Raw genomic sequence first — 22,323 nt, 5'->3', positions numbered from 1 at the left:
TAAGATTAAAAAAACATACCACCACCTTGGGGGTAGGGAGCAGATAATATAAGCATCTCCCTCTGTGAGAAGCTGTCCAGACTGACCTTCAGGCTAGCATCCCTTCATGTATTCACATTCAATATTTCTTTTATTATTTTAATGAATTTTGCATGTGCTCATTCAATCCAACATGCCGGTGTTTCAGCGTCTTTGCTGGCTGACACCAACACCAAACTGTAAACAAAGCTCTGTAGCAGGCTGTGCTCATCTATAAAGCAGGATGAAGCCTGAACCAAATCCCAAACTCCAGACACTGTCACCTAAACCTCTGTCAGCATGCCCTCTTACATTTACTTTTAAACAGTGTGTGTGTGTGTGTGTGTGTGCACGCTCGCGCATGCGTGTGCATGTGCATACATGCATGAGCGTGCATGCACACGCAAGTGTATGCGTGTATCTCTGTCCACAGAGGCTGGGGCTACAGGTGATTATGAGCCGACCAAGATGGGTGTTAATAACAGAACTTGGGGCCTCAGGAAGAGCAAAGAAACACGTGTAACCACGGATCCATCGCCCAGCCCTATCAGGATGGTTTGAAGCTGGTGAGATTAGATGCAAGTCTGTGGGCAGAGCATCTCACTGGACAGAAGGGTCCCGCTCTCCTGTGTGGGTGATGATGGAGAAGGGCAGGCGTGGGGCACTGAGTAGCCATGCCATGGAGGTAGGTGTCAGTGAATCTGCCATGAGCAGCAATGCTGTGCTGAGCTCTGTACACAACCTGTACAACAGCCTGTCTGCATTCTGTCTAGAGTTCCCAGTGAAGCAGGGCGAGGACCTCGATGCCTTCAGCGCAGAGGGCCACAAGGGGCCTGACTCCAACAGTGAGTGTACAAATGGGTTCACCGTGTGTTCCCTGTACAGCACAGAGCTGTGCTTCTCAGCGGGCGCTCTAGATGCTGCTGCGCAGACACCTCTTCCCCAGGCTCTGAAGGGCAATCCTTGGGTCCCTCCCTACAGCACCGTGTATCAGCAGTGCCTCTGGGTCTCAGGGCACATCAAATACTCACACACATCACTAAACGTCCCCACTTAGGCAAATTCAGCAGCCTCTGAATTTTACATGGTGGTATGACTTTAGTACCTAAGAGCTAGTTTGGGAGGATCAAATGCATGGCAGCTCGTTATAAACTTTTTTTTTTTCTTTTCCAAGATAGGGTTTCTCCTTATTGCTTTGGAGCAAGGCTAGCTCTGTAGACCAGGCTGGTCTTGAACTCACAGAGATCCGTCTGAGTGCTGGGATTAAAGGCATGTGCCACCAATGCTCGGCTTCATCATAAACATAAAGAGCTACCTGAATGGCATCCAGACACAGCCTCACTGGCAAGGCTGTCGTGGGGCTGGCCACCTGGGTCCTAGGCAGCCCGAGTACAGTTTTTTTTTTTTTTCAATCTAGCCAAACACTAACATATGAACCAGCTTCTGACTCTGAAAATCCTTCCTCTAAGTGAGCATTCCGAGTGTCTGTGTTGCTACAGAGTAAAGCCACACTACGGTGTGAGTTTTAGAGCAAGGGCAGATGGCAAAGCCATGGGCCACTGCAAATGCCAGGGCACCATGCTGAAAGCAGCTTCATGGGATCTGGTCCAGGTTGTCGCCAAAACTATCCTGGAGGGAAGATGGCACCCGCCTTGGTGAGCAAGTGGTAAGGGTGTGGACAACTTTAGTGACCAGGAACACAAACCAAGGAGGAGGAAAGGCTGATGGACTGGCTTGGTTGCTTTCCAAAGAAACTGCTCTGGGCATCTCTTTAAACACTAGCTCAATGCGCCTGAAAGGGAATCTCAGAGGCTGGGCCAGACTGCTTCATACAAAGTCTCTTAAACTGTAAGCTCTGGGCAAAAGCTGAGACAGGGCAGGGATTCTCAGTGCTTTAAGTGGACAGTTTTGTCTTGGACATTTACCCCAAATAAAACAGTGGTTTTTATAATCTCTTTCACCTGTTTACCTCCGAGACTTCTGTGCTCTCCTCCAAGTTCCATTCATCTCAAAGACATGGGGAGGGAAGATGAGGCCTTAAACCTCTGGGCCTGGCCATCTGCAATGAGGCTTTCAGCCTTCCCTTATCTCGCTTTCCAGAACATACTTTTTACCACATTTGTGTGAGAGGAAAGGATACAAGAAAGGCAGCAGAGGATCATGAAGCCAGAAGAGCATCCTGCCAGAGCTTTTGGTAAGAGAATATCCACACCCTCAACATACACCACACCCTTTCTGGGAAGACGTTTTGCTGGCCTGGAAGCTGGGTCAGTGAGACCTAACATACACCACACAAAAAGCACAGTTTCCCTCCCAAAATAGGTCCCATAATTAAGTCAAGCCATCTCAAGAGAATTGTTCTGTGTCTCGGCTTGACATATGTTGCTTTAATCTCCCAGCTTCAGTAAATGTAGCCACACTGGGCTGCAAACGTGCACAGCAACTCACGTTTAAGCCAGATTGTGGTGTCACTAGCAAATGGATGCAAATAAACAGCCTTGTGAGCCAAAATACTCGATGTCAATCATCTGTAATGAGAACCCTCTCCCCCTAAGCACATTTCCAGGACGCCAGAATCACTACCCATGATTCCGAGGGAAAGACCACTCAGACTGCAATGCTATCTCTTCTGCAGACAAATATGTCTAAGGAAGCCGGGCTGACGTCTAAAGCATGAGACAGCCCCTTCTGTACAGATGCTTAGAGCCCATGGTGAGAATCTCTCTTTCCTTCTGTGGACTATGGTTCGGTACAACTTGTCTGTCTGAAGTCATTAGATCTGTTTTTCTTGGAATCAGGAGGTAGCTTGACTCCTAATAAAGTCGGGTAGGTTCATGAAGGAGATAGCTTCCTGGCATCCAACTCGGACCTCTGCATTCTGAGCCCTTTTCAGATGTCTATTATGTATATCATTTGATTAAAATATAAACCCTCAAGACAGCAGGCACTTTATTTTATTGGCTCTATCTGTACCGCTGACATTGGGGTTATTTTCTGGGTTTGTACACATGTGCTGCTGTCCTATATAACGTAGGGCATCTAGCGACATCCCTCCCATCACCAAACACCCTCTAGGAGGGAAAAACGACCCGGAGAAAGCCACTGTTCTCTGTGTACTCATCTCTCACCCTGACATGGCCCAGGAATGAGGAGAAGTCTCGGCTTTTCAAGAATCTTAGGCTGACTCGTGATGAAGGATCTGAATCTGAGAACACCTGCACCTCAAACAATTCATACACAGTACCTGAACTCTCTGCTAACAATGCCAGCACCCAGAAGACGACATATTTGCTACCCTGAGCCCCTGGACTGCTCCTTTTTCCAAAGCTCTGTTCTTAGAAGACTACTCAACAGAAGCCTCCACAAACCATCACCAGGTGCTCAGTACAAGACCAATGGATGAGAGGAACTTTAGGGCTGGGTATCTGCTAACATCCCCTGCAGAAGTAAGGCTTTCCTAGTCAGATCCTGACAGCTACAGTGCCTCGGTGCTGGGCATTCACTAGAGAGGGGACTGTAAAGCAGGAACCTCTTCTAAGAGCCAGTACAATGACTCAATACACACATACAGTGCCTAATATGAAGTCAGGATGATCATTTGCTCGCAACTCCTCAAATGTAAATATTTCTCTATGCTTGGAGCATTTGTGTTCTTTTTTAGATGTCTTGCAATAGCTCCTATACTTTAATGATCAGTACTTCCCCAGCGGGCTGGAGAAACCGGGTCCGCCCCTTCTGTCTCACTGCCTGTGTATCAGCAAGCTGCCTTACCACAGACCGGTTCCTTATCTCCAAGAGGACTTTGTATCCCTTTTGCTGAAGAGACTTAGCAGCTCTTTAGAGATTATCATAGAGACCTCCTGAGGCTATGTCCATGTCCTTGATTCATAAGACTGACATGACCTTAACATCAGCACCCCTCGGCAGTGACATGGCTGATTCTCCCCCCAAACATAGGTAGAGGCTTCACCCCAAAACCAAATTCTTGGGTCTCTATGAAGCTACATAATCATAAGGGGGTAAAATAAAAATGAAGGTTTAAAAATCGGAGCCTATACAAACCAAAACTTCACTGCTGTTCCTTTTTACTAATGTGAACGAAAATCGTATCATACTTTAACCAAAAGCTCCAACAAATGACCTCGTTCAGTTGCAAGGTGGCAGGAAGGGAAGCCAAGTTAGCTGTACTTGCCTGAGAATGGCTTCCTGGGGTTCCAGAAGGAGGCCCAGGTTACAGGGGTCCCCCAGCTCATTCTGGAGTAAATGATGGAGAAGTGGCTGTGGTAACCCTGTGAAATCACATGTGTGTGACTGATCAACCCATCCCACAAGGCTTCCTGCTGAAGATGTGCACCCTTTAGAGTGACTTAGCTTCAATGGCAAATGTGGTCCCCAAACAAGGGGGCTCTGGCTGCTGTGGACCGTCACCAACTACACCCAGCCCTTCTCAGATCACTTATTCCCACAACAATCCTGTGGAGTAGGACATGCCAAAGGCCTCAGTTTGCACAAGCATTGGAGAGGTTATGAAACAACCAATAGGCATGGAGGAGTTCTAATCTGGATCCCTGACTCCAAAGACTGCCCTCCTCACCACCAGTGAGGTTGGGATGCTGCTTCTCTGGGTCTCCAGCCTGGGGCAAACTCCCAGGAAACTGTGCTGTTTACTTCCCTCCATTTCCCATTCCTCAAACATCTAACTTTTCTCTGGTTTCAGCATGCAGGACATTGTGAGCCCCTGCTTAGAGACTTACTTCTTCTGGTCTGTGAGTTTATGGCTCCTATTACACTGCTGACTTAGTGTGGAAACTAAATTGCCAAGTGTGTCCTGGGTTGTACATCTGAGCTTCCCCAAATTTACACTTACTAGATTTTAGAAAGCCCCTGTATCAAATTAGTAACATTAGCTTAAACAAGAAAAATGGCATACTGTCAGAAAATACCAATTCAGGGCCACATTTAATTAAAAACTGTCACTTGAGGTTTAGTGCAGATTTAACAGGTGCACAGGCAGGGCAGGGCAGTGGCTTCCCCTCTTTGGCACCATTTTACAACTAAATGTGTTAGAAATAAAGGTGACAACACTTACCCAAATTTCCACCAACTATCACAAACTTTATATACACCACATGTCTTCTAAACCACCGGTTGGACTGACTCTGAAAAACAATGCAAATAAACAACTTATTCACAATCCACTTTAAGCTGCTCACTGCTCATTCTCTGTCTCTTCACTGTGTGGGAAACCCATCACGCAGCAGCAAACTCCCTACCAGCTGCCCCTTTGCTGTGCACAGGAAAATGAAACCAATTTACACGTTATCTTAGCATACATGAGTAAGAAAAAAAAAAAAACCTGTGAACAATTGAATCAGTCAGAAACTGTGCTTACAAATAAGAATTTCCAATCCTTTAAAACAACCAAAGGTAAGAGAACGATGGGAAATACCTAACATTAAACTTGTAACATTTTCCCTTAGCGCCAATTCATCTCCTTTTTATCACAGCTCTCTTCCTCCTACCTGGTTCTGGGAGGTCCCAGGCTACTTTCCTCTCTCTTCTTCAGTGGGTTAACTAACTGTAAATAGGAATTGTAGTGACCAGCCTCACAGTGTCATTGTTACTGTTAAATAGCATCACTCTCAGGACATAGCTTTAAAACAGCAATGGACACATAGTAAGTGCTGAGTGAATGGAAGGTCCACCCTTCATGCTCCTCACTGGCCATGCCTGAGTCCTAATGTGGCTTCTTACCTCTGCTGCACACCAGGCCCCAAACCTGCTGCTGAGCCCACACGGGGCTGCGGCTCACTTCATTCTACCCGGCTGGGCTGCATCATGCCTTGCTTGCTTGCAGCAAACCCATGCCCAGCCTCTAGCCTCTAGTCATCCCAACACACACACACACACACACACACACACACACACACACACACACACACACCTCCTGACTCTGCAAAGCATTCCCCCACACGCCATTTACAAACATTCTTCAGAAAGCACGCCTCCCTTCCCTTCCCATCACCTGCACATTCCGCATGAGACTAACCCGCCTGACTTATACTTGGCTCAGCTTTATTTCCCATGTTCTGGACCAGGCGGGAAGCAGCAGCCACCTTCCTTGCTGCTGGGCCTAAACCAGGCCGGTGCCTCTCCAGGTGGTCCTTCTGTCCTACCCCTACTAGTAAGAGGCCCAAGGATTATCTCGGGCAGGAGCTCCTTGCCTTTCTGGACTATGTCAGTCTATAGAATTTATTCAGAATTCTAAATGGAATTTTTATTGTTGTTATTGCTTGTTTGTTCTTTTTTAAGAATAATGTCTTTAAGTACTTGGAGTTAACATATGAAATGGAAAGAGTTTAAGCCACAAAATGCACCCATAATCAGTTATCAAAAATTTTCACAACTATATAGTGGAACCCTGTTTCAAAAAAAAAAAAAATAACAAAGATGAAATGGACTTCCTTCAATATTTAAACAATTTTCTGCAAAAACTAAAGTAAATGCCATTTTTAAGTATCCTTAAATGAAAAACCATACTTCATGATGTCCTCGATTGTAATATAATATAAAAACATACAAATAGAATAGCATCCATATTCTATTCTATACAGAGCTGAAACTATTCTATAATAAAAAGAAATGTTGGATTTCAGTTCAAAGAGATTTCTTCCTCTCTAGGTCCCTGACTCCTTTAATTCCAGCCATGTCCTCAGATCAAGTACACCAGCTTTAAGCCTCTCCTAACTCTCATCTTTCACTGTCTTGATTTTCCTAATTTGATTACCTTAAATTTTTGTTTTTATAGTCTTTTAAATGAGATCTTGCTATATTTTGAGTTTTAAGCATTTTAACTTTCTATTCCTTTTAATAACACTCTCCCCTATCACCTGCATGGGAAGGGAGGTATTCATCAGTACTGTCTGCATCAATCAGAGATTAAGTACACTGATTGTACAAGCTTAACAATATTAAAACTATCTCATCTCTCTTTGGCAGCCTATGAGGTCCTAAATATGTAGATGGACACCTTAGCTTTCTATATTTAGATTACAAATGACTGAAGTTAGGCAACAAAATGTTCCCTTCCTTTTAGAGAGTGGATGCTTCATCTGTGTTGCTGACTGACAGGTCTCTGGGAACAGACCAGCTGTTCATGTATTCATTGACAAGTAACACCCTGGATGCCTAAGAGATAAGCACACTCCTGCCTTCCAGAAGCACCAAGCCCTGCTGATCCTGAGCAGCTAGGACTCTCCACCTCCTAGGCTCTTGCATAGCAAAGAATGGAGAAACCATGGAGAAACTGGCAAGGCCAGTTAGTACCTTTTGGCATCTACTGGGAACTGGACTAAGACATGACTTTCTGCCAATCACCCAGCTGTGAAGCTGTGGCCTGGGAGCACACGAAACGGTGCAATCCCGCACACCTTCCCATCGCCACCGCCCAGGAGTGAAGTCTTTGCATATGAGGCCAGAGACGAGGATCACTCATGACCACCTCAGGTGGGTCTATAACATCTGCCACATTCAGCATTCCAAGCCCCACAGATGAATCAGACCCATGATGGGCAAGACTGTCCATATTATCCTTTTTCCTAAGCAGCTTCAGCAAGAGATAACTGTGTATCTTTTGCCAAAAACAAAAACAAAAAACAAACAAACAAAAAAAACCCAGGACATTTCTCCCTTTTGAGATGAAGAAAGCATAATGATTTTCTCCACTGGAAATCAGTAATCAGGGCACAGTGACCAATTGCTTTGGCAGCGATTTACCACTGGCAGAAGTTTTTACACCTAACATCATGTCAAGTGACTCCTGGGATACGTGGGTGTGTGTTCTCTCCAGTGACACCCAAGGTTGATGAGCTACCTACTGTAAGAACAAAGGTAGGGCAGGTTTGGATATGTGACATTAGTTACCAGTGCAAGCAACTGAAGGGTACCAAGGAGATGACTTGACTATGCATCTTCCATTCCTTGAGCTGCAATGTGTGTGTAGTTATGAAGAGTAATACTGTTTTTATGGCTACGCCCACACAATAGTGCACAGCCCAGTGTACTTTCTGTTTCCAAGATAAACCACAGGCTGTATATGACTTCTGAGTTCAAAGAGACATTTTAGGTACACACTGAACAGGTATTGCCAATACAGTTCTCATCAATACAGGGCTATTCTTGCTCTCCTCTTCCTAATGGAACCCTCATACATCCTTTACCAGCCACAGAGCCTCAAGAGCTGGGGACAACGATCTCACTGTGGGGTTAGGGCTTTGCAAGGACACCAACCCACCCCCACCCCGACAAGTGTCAAGTGGATGCTTGTCAGGACTATTAGTCCTAAGGCTTCACTCAAACCAAGCTTTCCCAAGTGACTGGTGTGTATACTAGGGCTGGAGAGGCTCTGACTCAAAGAGACCCCAGACTCCTGCCAATGCCTGGGCCAAAAATAAACATGGACCTAATACTGGGCAATGAGACAAGAATGTTTCACTAGGAACACGTCACGTCTCTGAGAGAATCTCTCTCTCTCTCTCTCTCTCTCTGTGTGTGTATGTGTGTGTGTGTCTTTTGCTGAGCGTAGGTTAACACTGAGACAGGGGAAAGTCCTGGAAAGCAAAGGCAGGACTCAGCATCTCTGAGTCCCCAGAGAACCCTCATTGCTTAGGTCTCCCTGAGCAGACAGGCGACAAGGTGCTGAGACCCCTCCCATCCGAGGGCCAGAGCAGCACTCGGAGATTCTTCTTGCTGGAAATGACCCAGTGCTGTTCTGGTTATCATGACCGGGTCTCGTCTGCATTCCCACAAGTTCTAAGTCAGCTGGACACAATCATGCAGAGGAAATGCTAAATACTTTGCAAATTATCTTAACCAGAGTGGTCAACAGTTGCCTTCCCAAAAAGTCACATGGATGTCATTTCCTGCAAAGACAATGGGAGACTAATTGCTCAGCCTCCAGTAGGGAAGATATGTAATTACTGAAGTAAATAAAGAAGGGCCTGGGCTCTCAGTTTCTGGATCTGCTCCAACTACTTGTGCAATTGGGGGCGGCTCTCTGGTCTGGAGGAGATGAGAGGGGCAGTATCTCATGCAGGCATTTATATACTTTTACACGTCCTGGATCTTAGTGAAGACCTTCCTGAGAGAAGGGAAGAGACTGGCCATTACTCAGAGCCACATGTGGCGTTGGTATAATTTTGACTCATATGTAGGAGTTATGTATAGTTGTGGAGAATGGAAATGTCTCACCAGACATCTTTGGTGTCCTAGATTGTTAACCACAGCGGAGAAGAGGGGTATTCTGGGTTTGGACTGATGTTGGGTTTGTCATGGAGACTGATGACAATGAATTTTCTGTCAGGGAGTAAGAACACTGTCTCACAGCATGTCTGCCCAGCTTCTACCTCAGTTCTTTGCTTCTCAGACCCTTTCTGCTCTCTCTCTCCTGCCCCTCCGTCCTACTTCCAACTTCCCCAACGGCTCCCGTTTAATGCATTTCAAACCACATTGCTACCATTCTTGTTCCTGGCCAGAGGGAAGGGACTCTCGCTTGGCCACGGTCCTGTTCCTATCGCTTGTACAGTACCTGGCATGGAATTTACAACATCTACTGAATGAGTAACCAAAAGGCCTCCTCGAGTTGAGACTCCCTCATGGGAGTTCCTGTTACTTCCTAGCTTACTTCTGGCTTCTTCTCGTCCACCTTACTCGCATATATGAGTATCTGGGGCACAAGCTGCTTAGGTCCCAACGACAACATGTCATCTGGGAAGGACTTACAGCCTAGACCACACTTTGCAAGTGAAAAACCACATTCACTACAGCCAAGAAGCTTGCAAAAAGCCTTCTAATTAGAGGATGGGAGAGATGGGATTTTACCCTGGCTGCTAACCCAGAGCTCGGGCTACCCAGCTTGACTCCAGTGCGATCACTTACAACAATCTCTCAAGGGAATCTAATGTGTAGTAAGCATTCAAAAATATTTGTTGACTGATTGAATAAATCAGTGGATCTCATGCATGTGAGTGACAAGGGGTGTCTCTTATGTGGGGTGCTTTCCCCCAAAAGTTAAGGAATGGATATTGTTGTTCTTTTGCTGCAGCTAATGCCTAAGAAACACAAACATGAGACTCAGCGCCCGTGTGGAGTTTATTGAGAGAGGGGAGAGAAAGAGGGGGTAGCTGGTGGCCAACCGGAAGCAGGAGGGGGGTCAAGAGAGGAACCAGAGAGAGACCAGAGAGAGAGGGGGGTGTGGTGCGCTTGCTTTAAAAGAGGCTTGCGCATGCGTAACTGAGTCCTCTGACCCCAGGTAAAGCTTAGGTAGTGATGACAGGGCCATGAGCGTCCTGCCCATCGTCGGGGTGGGGGGGCAGCTGGCTGCTAGTTCCTAACAGATATGACAAGGGAAGCTGTTGCTTCTCTAGGATAAGGGGAACAGTTAAAAACCAGACTCTGTCCCACATCCATCCAGGAACTGCTGGGCCTGTGTGACACGGCTAGAAAAATCTCATGATAAAATAAAAACAGTAAGTAAAAAACAAACAAGCAAAAAAGAAAAAGAAAAACAAACAAAAAACAAACCCCAACCCCTCAACCACCTATTATTTACAAGGTTAAACACCTTTACAAGCTCTGCTCTTAAAAGCTAGGACAAGAACGAGGGCCCAGAGGAGTGATGAGTTCTAGTCCCTTCCTCTTCATAACTCTCCTGTGGCTGCCACTGTTATCTGCGGAGTGAAGTCGAGGCTGGCAGCTTATGTGTGCAATAACAACAGACTTCAAACTCCTCCCTGACTTCTGCCAGCTACAACAGCCTCTGAAGACCTTCAGCTAACTTGTCTGAAAAAGTAGAGCTCCAAGTGATCAAATACTACAAACCAGCACACAGACAAAGCCAGGGCCAGGATGGTTTCCAGGGAAGCACGCCGCTCTGACTGACTGTAGACTTCCCTCCTCCTTTTGGGCAGGTGCTGGGGTGATTAACACGGTGTTTTGGGGGAGACCTCACTGACCCACTAGCTAACCCTCCTGCCAATCCTGGCTTCCCTCCAACGAGGCCGTGGTAGCTGCTTTATGAATTGTTGGAGTGGAGCAAACAGCAGAGAGGTGAGGCGGTGGGGGGCAGAGAAGAGCCTGGAAGGCACCGTCAGCAAGCACGGAAGACTGACCACAGACCGAGGGGACGTGGGGGTCAAAAGCTGGTTGCTCCTTCTAATGTGAGTACCAGGATGAGACGGCAGAAGCTCACTGTGAGCAAGGCATTGCAAAATCAGCAGAGTTCATTCTTGGCTACTAAGAAGCCAAGAGAGAGCAGGTTACTGAGATGGTGAAATTAGAGTGGAGAACTATAAGTTGGGGGTTCACGGCACTCAGGCATGAGCTGTTGTGCAAATGGGTGGCTGAGCCAAAGAGTGCTGTTCCCACCACCATAATTTCCAGCAAGGCCCAAGAAATAAAACCATTGACATAATTTCATGCTATCATTATTCCCATACTGAAATCTACAGATCAAGGGTACTCCACTCATTTAGGGTTAAGTGAAGTAAACGCCATTGGAACAAAGAGTTAACTGTCTAGTGTGGGGTGGATTTTGAGTCTCTAGGAGTCATTAGAATGAAATATATGTGGATAATGATCAAGTAGCAGGTAAAGACGAGAGAATGAAGCAAACAGTGTTTTTAAGCGAATACCAATTGTTTCTGATTTTCCCTTTTAGGTCAAGCTGTTTCTAGACTCCGCAGTCTAGTCTGGATTAGAAACCCTGCATTGTTCTGATGCATCTTAAACGTGTCCCCGGCTCCCCCTGAAGACACACCTGCAGTGGCCCCATGGAAGGCTGAGAATGCACTTCCATGTAATTTCATATATACCCCAGAAGGGAGGCTAACAGCGAGTCATGCAGAACTTGAGATGTAGGGGGTGAGCATATCAAGCTTGAGAAGAGATGGACTGTTAAAAGAGTATCTTATAATTTAAATGTTATCTTTTAGTACCAGAGCCCTGCGTGTCTGTCACATACCCAGTATCTCTCTCTCTCTCTCTCCTCCTCCTCCTAAATTCTCATTACTAAGCAGAAGTAGAACAGACCAACTTCCACTCAGACTGCCAACTGCCCTGAGCCATCTCCAGGCCCCAGGTCCTCACAATTAGAGATCTAGTTCCCCACTTGATCCATATGCAGATCTTAGCCCAGCATCTCTTAGAGCCCACGTTAAGGTCCTCGGTTATGTCACTGACGAGCCAATATCAAGCTAACTTACTCTTTACCAAAAACCTGTTTCAACCATCCCTGAAGATGCCAGGTTTTAAAGCAACAAACCTCCTACAAGAACAATTTCTCAAGTGCTTGTTTTATTTGTCCAGCTCTGGTTTGGAGTCAGTGAGACTGGTTTAAATCTTGGTCCTGTTAACTTTAGCAAACTTGGAAAAAATCCTTAATGGTGTGAATACAAAGCAGAAGCTTTCCTTCTCTCTTCTAGCTTTTAATAAATCTCCATCAAAAGACAAACAATTACCAGGACTGAAGAGCTGGCCCAGTGGGGGAGGAACAGGCTGCACCAGCAGGAAGACTGAAGGACTGTGGCACAAGACCTTTTAGACAACTCTCACAAACTGAATCTTTAATTTTACTTAAAAAGGACAACTTCCACTTTTTTTTTCTGGAATGAATCTTTTTTTTTTTAAAGATTATTTGTTATGTGTACATTATTCTCTCTGCATGTGTGCCTGCAAGCCAGAAGAGGGCGCCATATCTCATTATAGATGGCTGTGAGCTACCATGTGGGTGCTGGGAATTGAACTCAGGACCCCTGGAAGAGCAGCAGTGGTCTTAACTTCTGAGCCATCTCCCCAGCCCTTGGAATGAATCTATAAACAGAAATTATCAGGAAATGCAAAGGACCAAAAGCAAGGAAAATCCTGCAAAAGAAAACAAGACACGGACACTCACACAGTACACGGACACACACACATACACACATACAGTACACGGACACACACACAGTACACGGACACACACACAGTACACAGACACTCACACACACAGTCCACGGACACTCACACACACACACAGTACACGGATATTCACACAGTACAGGGACACACACACAGTACACGGACACTCGAGTAGACCAGCAGAGCAGACAGTCTGTAACAGACAGGAACAGTCACTCAGCCGATGGGAAGACAAGACTGAATGAAGGTCCTGACTCCGTGCTGGACTCACTGAGGTACTGAGAACTGCATCTCCCCAAAAGATTCACGGGAGCCCTGGCCTCCAAGGACCTCACAAAGTGACCTTACTCGGAAACAAGCCGGCATATGTGCAGACGAGGCCATATAAAATACAAAGTCCCGACCCAGTGTTTTTGTTTTTGGTTTTGGTGCCTTGAATAAGAAGGAAACAGGCCCCAAGAGACCCCTAGGGAGGAAGGCCACACACTGAGGGAAACCAAGGAGTCTGTGGAGAAAGAACTGCCCATCCTGCCAGCAGCGAGCCGCTCCTGCAGAGCTTCAGAAGGCAACACCCTGTTCGCACCTCAACTGTGAACTTCTGGCCTCCAGAAGACACCACAGGTTTTGTTATATTATTACAGCAGTTCCGGGAAGCAAATACACACCATATCAGTATCTTGAAGATAACCCTATATAAAAATTAGTTACAGATGGATGGCAGAATTAAAAAACAAAAAAGGTCAAATACAAGGGTTTTAGAAAACAACCCATTGAACACCTTCACATTGTACAACAGAAAGTTTTAAACCAGAACTCAAAAGCACGCAATGACCACAAAAGAAAAACACCTCATTTTGATGTATTATAAAATTAAGAATATCTTCATAAAATGACATTAATAAATCAAAAGGCAAGGGGGCACTACAGTCTATGACAAATACACACACACCACACACACACACACACACACACACACACACCACACACACACCACACACACACCACACACTCATATTCATACATACATACATCAATGAGGAACACAGATAACCCACTAGGAAATAGGCAAAGAATTGAAAAGGAAAAACAGGAAATAGCCAATACACACTTAAAATGTTTTGGTTTAATTACCCAAGAAAAACAAACCCAATGCTCTGCCATATACTGTTCAGATTGGCTAACCTAACCAGGACAGACAGCTGGGAAGGCTGGGGTACTTGTGGGGATTTCCCACTCACTACAGGTGAGTGTGCTCAAAGAGGGGCCGGAACATCTCCTCACACTTAAGACTACAGAGAACTGAGTATGCTTGCCCTTTGAGGCACTGCTGGTAACCGTTTCAAACTGGAAACGACTTAAACTTAAAACAACACCTACTACAGAAGACCTGAGTGAATTCTGACGTAGCCACAGACAAGCCAGTTCATACAGCAGCATGAACACCGGGCCATGGAAAAATTTATCACTGGGGGGGGCTGGAGAGACAGCTCAGAGGTTAAGAGCACGGCTGATCTTCCAGAGGTCCTGAGTTCAATTCCCAGCACCCACATGGTGGCTCACAATCATCCTTAATGAGAACTGGTGCCCTCTTCTGCCTGCTGGCCAGAACACCGTGCACACAAATAAGTATAAATAAATCTTTAAAAAAAATTTTATAATAGATTAAAAGCAACTTTTGACTTTTAAAAGCACCATCACTAACTAAACTTGGTGAAGTTCCCGGGTAGAGATTAGAAGGCCCTAGAACCTAGGAGTCTGCAGTGTCTGAGTCACTTCCTGTCCTACCTGGCTGTTGCTAACAAGATGAGCTCTTCTGAAAACCCCTTATGGGGCACTTACTGACTTTTTTGCATTTTCTATGCAAAGGCATTACACTTGCATTAAACAAACCCTACAACTCTTTGGCTATGACCCAAAGAAACAGAAGCTGTGTAGAGCTCTCTCTCCCTCTCTCTCTCCTGACCCTGAACAGTGTAAATTCATGGAGATAATCTGAAGATGTATAATGCTAAAAGCCTCAAAGTACCATTTCATTAAACCGTGGGTTTTATTCACTGAAGATGACCACCATGAGGAAGACATTTTGTATTTTATCTTAGGACGGTATGAAGATAATTTTATCTTAATTGGTTTCTTAAATAAAAATTTGGCTATTGAAGGCCAGTTTCATATACATCATAGTACTTTTACCAGAACCTTGGTTTATAGCCTGCAACATCCTAGAAGGGAAAATCTGGAAAGATTTAGAAGAAACTGGAGGCTTCCTTCAAGAATCACTACGTGAGACCAACCCATTCCTGCCTTCATAGCAGTGCTTGGATAGATGCACCCTCCAAGGCGTGGTGAACGGTGAGGATGACTCCCAGAACTCCATCCCTACCTCCGAAGTGCCAGGCTCTTAAGATGCTTACACTGGCCCAGACACATTCGGGAAGTCGGCAACAGGCGGTGCTGGCCAACCTCCGAAGAACAGCCAGCTCCACAGGGAGGGAGATGTGGCCCTCTGGTTTTAGGGACACCTTGATCTCATTATGTATGCAACACAACAGTCCCAGGGACCCTGGTGTGTAGGAGGCCAGCCACACTGGCCTTTGCAGATAGTTCATTTCTAGGACCCTCTGGAGGAGCGGGTCATTCCTGTAATTAGGTCAGCACCCTACGAATGAAGGCCACCTGCACAAGAAGTGAGACACACAAGGGCTCTGTCCCACAGCCCCACTTTCTGTGAGAGGAGCACACGGACTGGAGGGACAGGTGCCTGACAAGAAACTTCACTCACCCTGAGAGAAAGGCCAGGGAGTCTCGGTGCAGAGATGCTCTGCTTCCCATACCCAGGGTGTAGAAACCTATGTGCCCCAGTCACTCCATTTCCTCAATAAGGAGCACTTCTCACCTCAAGATCTGCTGCTCTTGCGCAAGCTTCCTGATACTAACCCTACCCACAATTCCACCAGCTGCCAGGAGAGCGAGTCTGTGGGTCCTTTATCCAAGCACCCCAACCACACTCCCCCAGCCCCCTGCAGGGGCGCTCTTGATAAATGGCATGTGCTTATCATGAATTCTGAAAATGGAGATAAGTGACAGAAATCAAACATGATAATCAGCTCAGAATTACATGGACAGAGCAAAGCCACCCAGGACGGTTCCTTCAAGAGCCTGTCACAGCTGAAAGACTGAGCCCCCAAGGCAGGGGGGGTCACAGCTGCAGCTTCGGGAAGGTCTGAGCTGCCTTTGGATGGCCCATGAAGTTTTGACATTGTTAAATGGCTGGAAAAGAAAAGAAACTCAAATTTCAGTGTTGATAAATGAAAATGTATTGGCACATTGCCACACCCATTTGGTTGTGTTTTGTCTGGGTCTGCTTTCAAATGACAATAGCAGAATTGTCTCACAGGAGACCATGTGACCCATAAGGATGAAAATATTTATAATCTGGACTTCATAAAAAGTGTGTACAAGTCCTGAGCTAAGGTAATGGCTGGGTTTGCAGAAGGCTGTCCCAACCATTAGGGTCCTGTGCCTCTGAAATCATCTCCTAAAGCAAATCCTAAAGCATGTGTGGATCCCCCATCCAGGTAAAAGACAGGGTCCACTAGAGCTGTCTTTCAACCTATGTGCAATACCTACCATTTCTTTAATTAAATAAAAGACAAATATTCAAGGACATAGTTATGGAGTGAATTATGCCCCAACCCTGCATTCATATATTTAAGTACCAATGGGACAATGCATATTTGGGGATGGGATCTTTAAAGAGGAAATGAAGTTAAAGTGAGGTTAACCAGAGGAGGAAGTATGAACCCAGCTAGGAAGACGGTCAAGTGTGATGACGGAAACGAAGGACAGACATCTACAGCTAAAGAAAGAAACCAACCCTTCCAGTCCCCAGAAGCATGAGGAAATAAATGTCTCTTGCTGATGCTCCCCTGACTGCAGTACCGACAGACCCTAACAAAGACACCCACAGGACGACTCTGAGGAAAATGGTTTCCAGTCTTACATCTGTATGACAGACACACAACAGGAAAATGTATTAAGTTCTGTGTCACCAAAAAAGTTACAGCTGGAGAACAGCTTGCCAGAGGGACAGTGCATACATAAATGTGTCCGTGGTAACAAACTCAGCACCAGAGAGATGCTGTCGCTGCGTGTAGCCGGAGGCCATAATGAACAGCTGAGGCACTTTGCTGCAGGCCCTCAGAGCAAACCCACCTGACAAGTCACAGCTCAGGGTTTCAGGTGCAAGGCTAACGGACAGGGAAAATAAGCCAGGTGAACCTGCCTGCAAGCTCACATGACGGGTCTCTTGTCGTGAGTTAATCTCTATGTCCCTGGGACACGGGTCGTAGCTCAAGTGTCAGAGCAGGTTGTTGCTGAGAATGAACACAAGGAAACAGCGACTGTTTACTGACTATTATCACTGGCCAGCTTCTGAGTCGGGCTTCAGCCTATCCGATCAAATGCATGGGTCTAGCACTGGTTTGCAGGAAAATAATGGAATCAGGAAGTAATGAATTAAGTTGTTCTAGGTTAAATATCAAAGCTGTGGAGAGCTACATACCCAGGACTTGATGCCCCCCACTGGTGGGGCATGTGTTGCCAATGTAAGGAAATAACTGCTTGTCTGGGAGTCCATAAAGGGGAGGAGGGGGAGGAGGGGGAGGAAGGAGGGGAGCAGGAGGGAGGGGAGGGAGCAGGGAGAATATGTTTTTGCTCACATCCTGTAAGCACTGACTGAATAGACAGTATGTGTTAGACCCTGGCCGGAGAGCCAGGATACAGCTGCAAACAGAGCAGACTGAAACCTTGGCGTCATCACGAAGCTAAGAGACGCCCTTAGAAATAGGACTTTACCACGTAGGTAACAATCACAGTATGGGTAAGGCTGGTGACAAGAAAAGTTCACATGTGTTGAGGACACAGGCCAATCAATTTGCAGACATTATATAAAACGGAAGAAGGAAGATAAGAATTTCTGGTAAGTGAATTTTTGCGGCACTGAGAGTTGGCTCCGGGGCCTGCTATGGCAAGCGGTGTGCCACCGAATGACTTCTCACCGTGTCTTTACTTTATTAAGGAGTTAAGTGTTTTTCTTTCAAATTTTTATTTAGAATCCTTTCCGTGCACCAACAGTTTATGTTTTTATTTACTCAAGCCTATTCTTGCATCAGGAAGTAACCAGAGAGGCAAGTTCTTTGGTGCCAGAACATTTACAACGATGCTACTTACAATAATATTATCTATGAGAATATGTAACTGCATAGTAAGAGTGGTTAGATAATTAGTCTATTCACATAACAAACAGCACAGTTCTTTAATCATACCAGAAAATTATAATAGTAAATGGAAGAAGCTAGATCAAAGCGTATACACAGGCTATAACTACATCATAACGCTGTTATCTCGATATGGGTGTGACTAAGAACTATTGCCATTTTTCACAGCTCACCCGCCACCTTGCCTACACTGAAGACCTTAAAGCCGAGGAAATTTTAACATTTCATTATAGAGGTTTACATTAAAGAGCAGCTGTGCCTCCACCTTCTAACTCTACTTGTACCGGTCATCTGAGACTTGCTGAGGAGTGTGGCCACTGCCCTGGGTGTCCAATAGTAATGATGGCACTTAATTTTTATTAATTTACATTTTGGGTGTATAGTGTACATGTTTAGTGGTACACGCGTGTCATGGTGCGTTTGTGTGTAGATCAGCAGACAGCTTATGGATCAGAAGACAACTGTGGGAGTCAGCTCTCTCCTCTCAAGTTGCCAGGGTTGGCTACAAGCCTGCTGAGCTATCTCACCAGCCCTAATACATATTTCTAAATTCACTTGCAAAGCAGTTTCAAAATAGATTCAAAAGTGGCCAAAGCATCATCAGGATGAGATGAACGACGATAATGACTTCTTCAGCTATGACAACACATTCATTTAACAGAGACACGGAGTGCTGGTCCTGCTCCAGGCACCCTCTTAGGTAGGTAGCAGGAGGGCAAATTAGGTCTCTGGGAACAAATGAGCCACAGGGCTGACACTGGTCCTCTGCAGCCGACCTCAGCAGGATGCAGTAAAAGGCAGGGCTGGGCAGCAAACCTCTCGAGGCTCTGACCCAGCCAGAGCATGTGGCCCCAGAAAGGCTGGCTTCATTCCCCTCGTTCCGGCTGCCTCATTTGTAAAACAAGGATAATTCTGACCCGGTTCGAGTGTTCCGGGCTTGTCTTCACCTTTCCGGCACTCGGTGGATTCCAATGTAGATGGCAATGGTGTACTTCCTTCCTTGGAGAACTGACATTTACCCTTTCAGGAACTGGAAATGGGGCTCAGTGTTTAAAGGGATAGTTCACATAATTCTTCTTCCACATATTCAGAGTAACAATCATAGAAACACTCATTTCCTTAACTAGAGGACAAACTAAAGGGACTTCACGGTGGCAGGAAGGTAGCTCCACATTCTAGGGGCAAAGCTGGTTGGGACGCAGCCCACGGGGGTCCTGGAGCAGTGTGACTGGCATTTCAGAAATCTCTGAGGGACTCCCCACCTTTTAAGAAACAATTTTGTTTGTTTGTTTTTAAGCAACATACTTTTGTTTGCTTTATTGAGACAGGGTCTATCCATGCAGTCTTGGGTTGGCCTGGAATCCACTATGTATACCAGACTGGCCTCCAACTAAAGACATTTGCCTGCCTCTACCTCCCACACTGCTCCTGTCCTTCTCCCAAGCTGAGTTCATTTTCTGATTATTTTTACCCATCAGTCCCTGCTACAATCAAGGCAGAGGAGAAGAAGCTGGGCAGGCGTGATGGAGGGACACAGAGACATGTCCATAAAACTCTGAGGGAGCCGACCTCTGTCACTGACCGTAAATGCACAAGTGGGCAAATGCCCAGACCCTGGTAAGAAGAGGCCACCTTAACCCATGGCACTCTTATTTTAGGCGTAAGCTAAGGATTTTTCTAGTTACAAAGTACCCATTTTACAAGCTCAGATTCTTTGTGGACCTTCTGCTACAATAAGGATTAGAAACGGGAAAGTTCAGGTAGCTCCACAAGGAATGAGAGCCCAAAGGGCTCCTCCTGGCTACCTGCTGGAGGGCAGGGATGGGTGTGGAGACCAGCCTGCCGCCTTCCTCACCCACTCCACCCTTGTCTTCCTGAGCTCCCTGAACCCCAGCTCCCCGGTGCAGATGTGCAGGCACAGCAGCTACCCGCAAAAAAAGGGACAGAGCTTCGATCTGCAGCCTGGGAGGGGTGCACGGCGTCCATGGCAACAGACAAGCCCAGTTCTGAAGGGCAGGATGAGTATGCTACCACAGACTCAGTAGCTGCTCCACTTTTTAAAAGGGAGTTGTAAAAATTATCTTTAAAATGCTTGTTGATGCCCTGTGGGTATGAGTCACTGTGTGAAGCAGGATCAAAATGGATCTCTATTATGGGTTTCTGCCGGCTCTTTGATTCTAAACAACTTTATTAATGTTAATAGGAGTTACACACACATCAATGAGACGATAAATTCCTTGGGTTTAGGGGAGCTTCAATTAGTGATCTGTATTAAGCAATGTAAAATGCTTTTTAATTTTCTTTCAAGTAATGAGACATCACCCCAGCAGGGTTGAAAATGAGGCAAAGGGCAGGAAAGACAGGGAGGGGACAAGCTCTCCAGCCAGCTGGCTCTGCACCCAGCATCACTCGGTAAGTATAGGAGGGCCTCAACTTGCCAAAGGGACAATTGTGATGAAGCGGAGGAAAAGGCTGCACAAAACAAACAAGCAAAACACTAAGACAGCTGCAGGAGGGCATTTACTATTGTCCAAAACAGTACCGGCGGCAGCCATGTTTCCCAAATCTGTCACCACACTGCCCCCACCCCCCACCCCCCCAGAGCGTAAGTTAATTCTATTCATCTACTTCCAAAAATATCACTTCAAGTTGTAAAGATGATGCAGCAGGATTCCTCGTGAACAGGTTATCTTACGGTGGCGCAAATCATGTGGCCCAGCTTTTAACCCTCTCCTACACAGCTCCAATAGTCTCTCCTCAACTCTTCTCATGGGGAATTCTTAGCCAGCTATCACTGTTACCTCAAAGGACAATAGGTAGGATTCATCAGAGAGCAGCCCAATTTCCATGATTTAAAGGGAGAAGTGGTAAAAATTCATCTAGCAATCTCCTCCATACAGATTTTATTGTTTCATGGCCATTGCCTTCTCCTTCCTTGCAGTATATCCGCAAGCTTCACAGATGTGTGTGTGTGTGTGTGTGTGTGTGTGTGTGTGTGTGTGAGAGAGAGAGAGAGAGAGAGAGAGAGAGAGAGAGAGAGGGAGAGAGAGCTAGCCCAGCACAAAGGGCTGGGGAGGGTTATGAGGACAAGGTGGGCCCACAGCTTTTGTTAGCAGCTGAGATCTGGAAAACTGGCCTTCACCACAGGAGTCAGGCAGGCTACACTTTAAATCCCCTCCTCAATGAGCAAAGGCTTAGTTAGCTTTTAGTGTTAGGCTGACTGATGACGGAAGCCCACATGGCAGAGCACAGAACACTACACTCAGGGTAACCAAGGCAGGGCTCCATACTCTGTGTCCTTTTGTGTAGGATTAGCTGGATTTTCAAGGGAGTTTCCCTCTTTTTCTATAAGATTTGCCTTATCATCCTAGAGCAGAACAAATGGCAACTCTTATAGATTACAGTTTAGCTGAACAAATCTTTACAGAAAAAACAAACAAACATGTTGACTGATACTGGAAAACAAAAATTCAGCTCCCACACCAGCCACATAGGTGCCTGGGAACATATTCACTCTGAATTGTCACCAAGTCTGGGGTGTCTCCAGCACCCCAGAGTGAACAAGGAAAAAACGAACCAATTACAGAAATAGTGTGTCTGAGATGGTTCAAAAACACAGCCTGGCTCGTGTACTGCGTGGCAGCGTCAACTTGCCCTCGCATCCACTGCTGCCATGAATCCATGAGTGTTCTGGAGACGGACTTCCGGTGGGGAGGCCTGGGGCAAAAGCTCTGCTGGTGTTGTAACTGTCATACCCCAGCATGATCTGCGGGCCCCAGGGGAGCTGGGGTTACACATTCTGTATAGGTGATAACACAAAGCCCAAGAAGAGACATCACAGGCCTGAGAAGACACAACACCAAAGCAAGGAGCGCTTTAGAGCCTGGTCACACGTGTCAGCACAAAGCCCCACATTCGGAGCGTAGAATCTTCTAGGAGGAGCTTTTGCTCTGCTCCCAAGGGTTTCTTTCTTCCCAGCTGGTCTCCCAGAGCTCCACAGAGCACACCTCTGTCACCTTTCTGCCCCATACAGGACTTGAGCACTGCACTGTAAAGACACTGAATGTGTGTGTGG

At 46.1% G+C, this 22,323-nt stretch overlaps 1 protein-coding gene across 3 annotated transcripts in view; it reads right to left on the bottom strand.

Annotated features, from left to right (window-relative positions):
* Positions 1-22,323, bottom strand: part of Fyn (FYN proto-oncogene, Src family tyrosine kinase) — a 177,915-nt gene that overhangs the window by 89,492 nt on the left and 66,100 nt on the right. For 2 of the 3 annotated variants that reach the window (XM_051175547.1, XM_051175549.1), the window contains exon 3: positions 5,108-5,177. The exons of the other annotated variant lie outside the window; for it this stretch is intronic. The gene's annotated coding sequence lies outside the window, so the exon portion shown is untranslated. The remainder of the gene's footprint in view (positions 1-5,107; positions 5,178-22,323) is intronic. 3 annotated transcript variants of the gene reach the window in all.

The sequence above is a fragment of the Phodopus roborovskii genome, unplaced genomic scaffold (assembly GCF_943737965.1).
Source record: "Phodopus roborovskii unplaced genomic scaffold, PHOROB, whole genome shotgun sequence".
In the NCBI taxonomy this organism is placed as follows: Eukaryota; Metazoa; Chordata; class Mammalia; order Rodentia; family Cricetidae; genus Phodopus; species Phodopus roborovskii.
The sequence above is the reverse complement of the archived record's forward strand: the minus strand, read 5'-3'. Positions and strand labels throughout refer to the sequence as shown.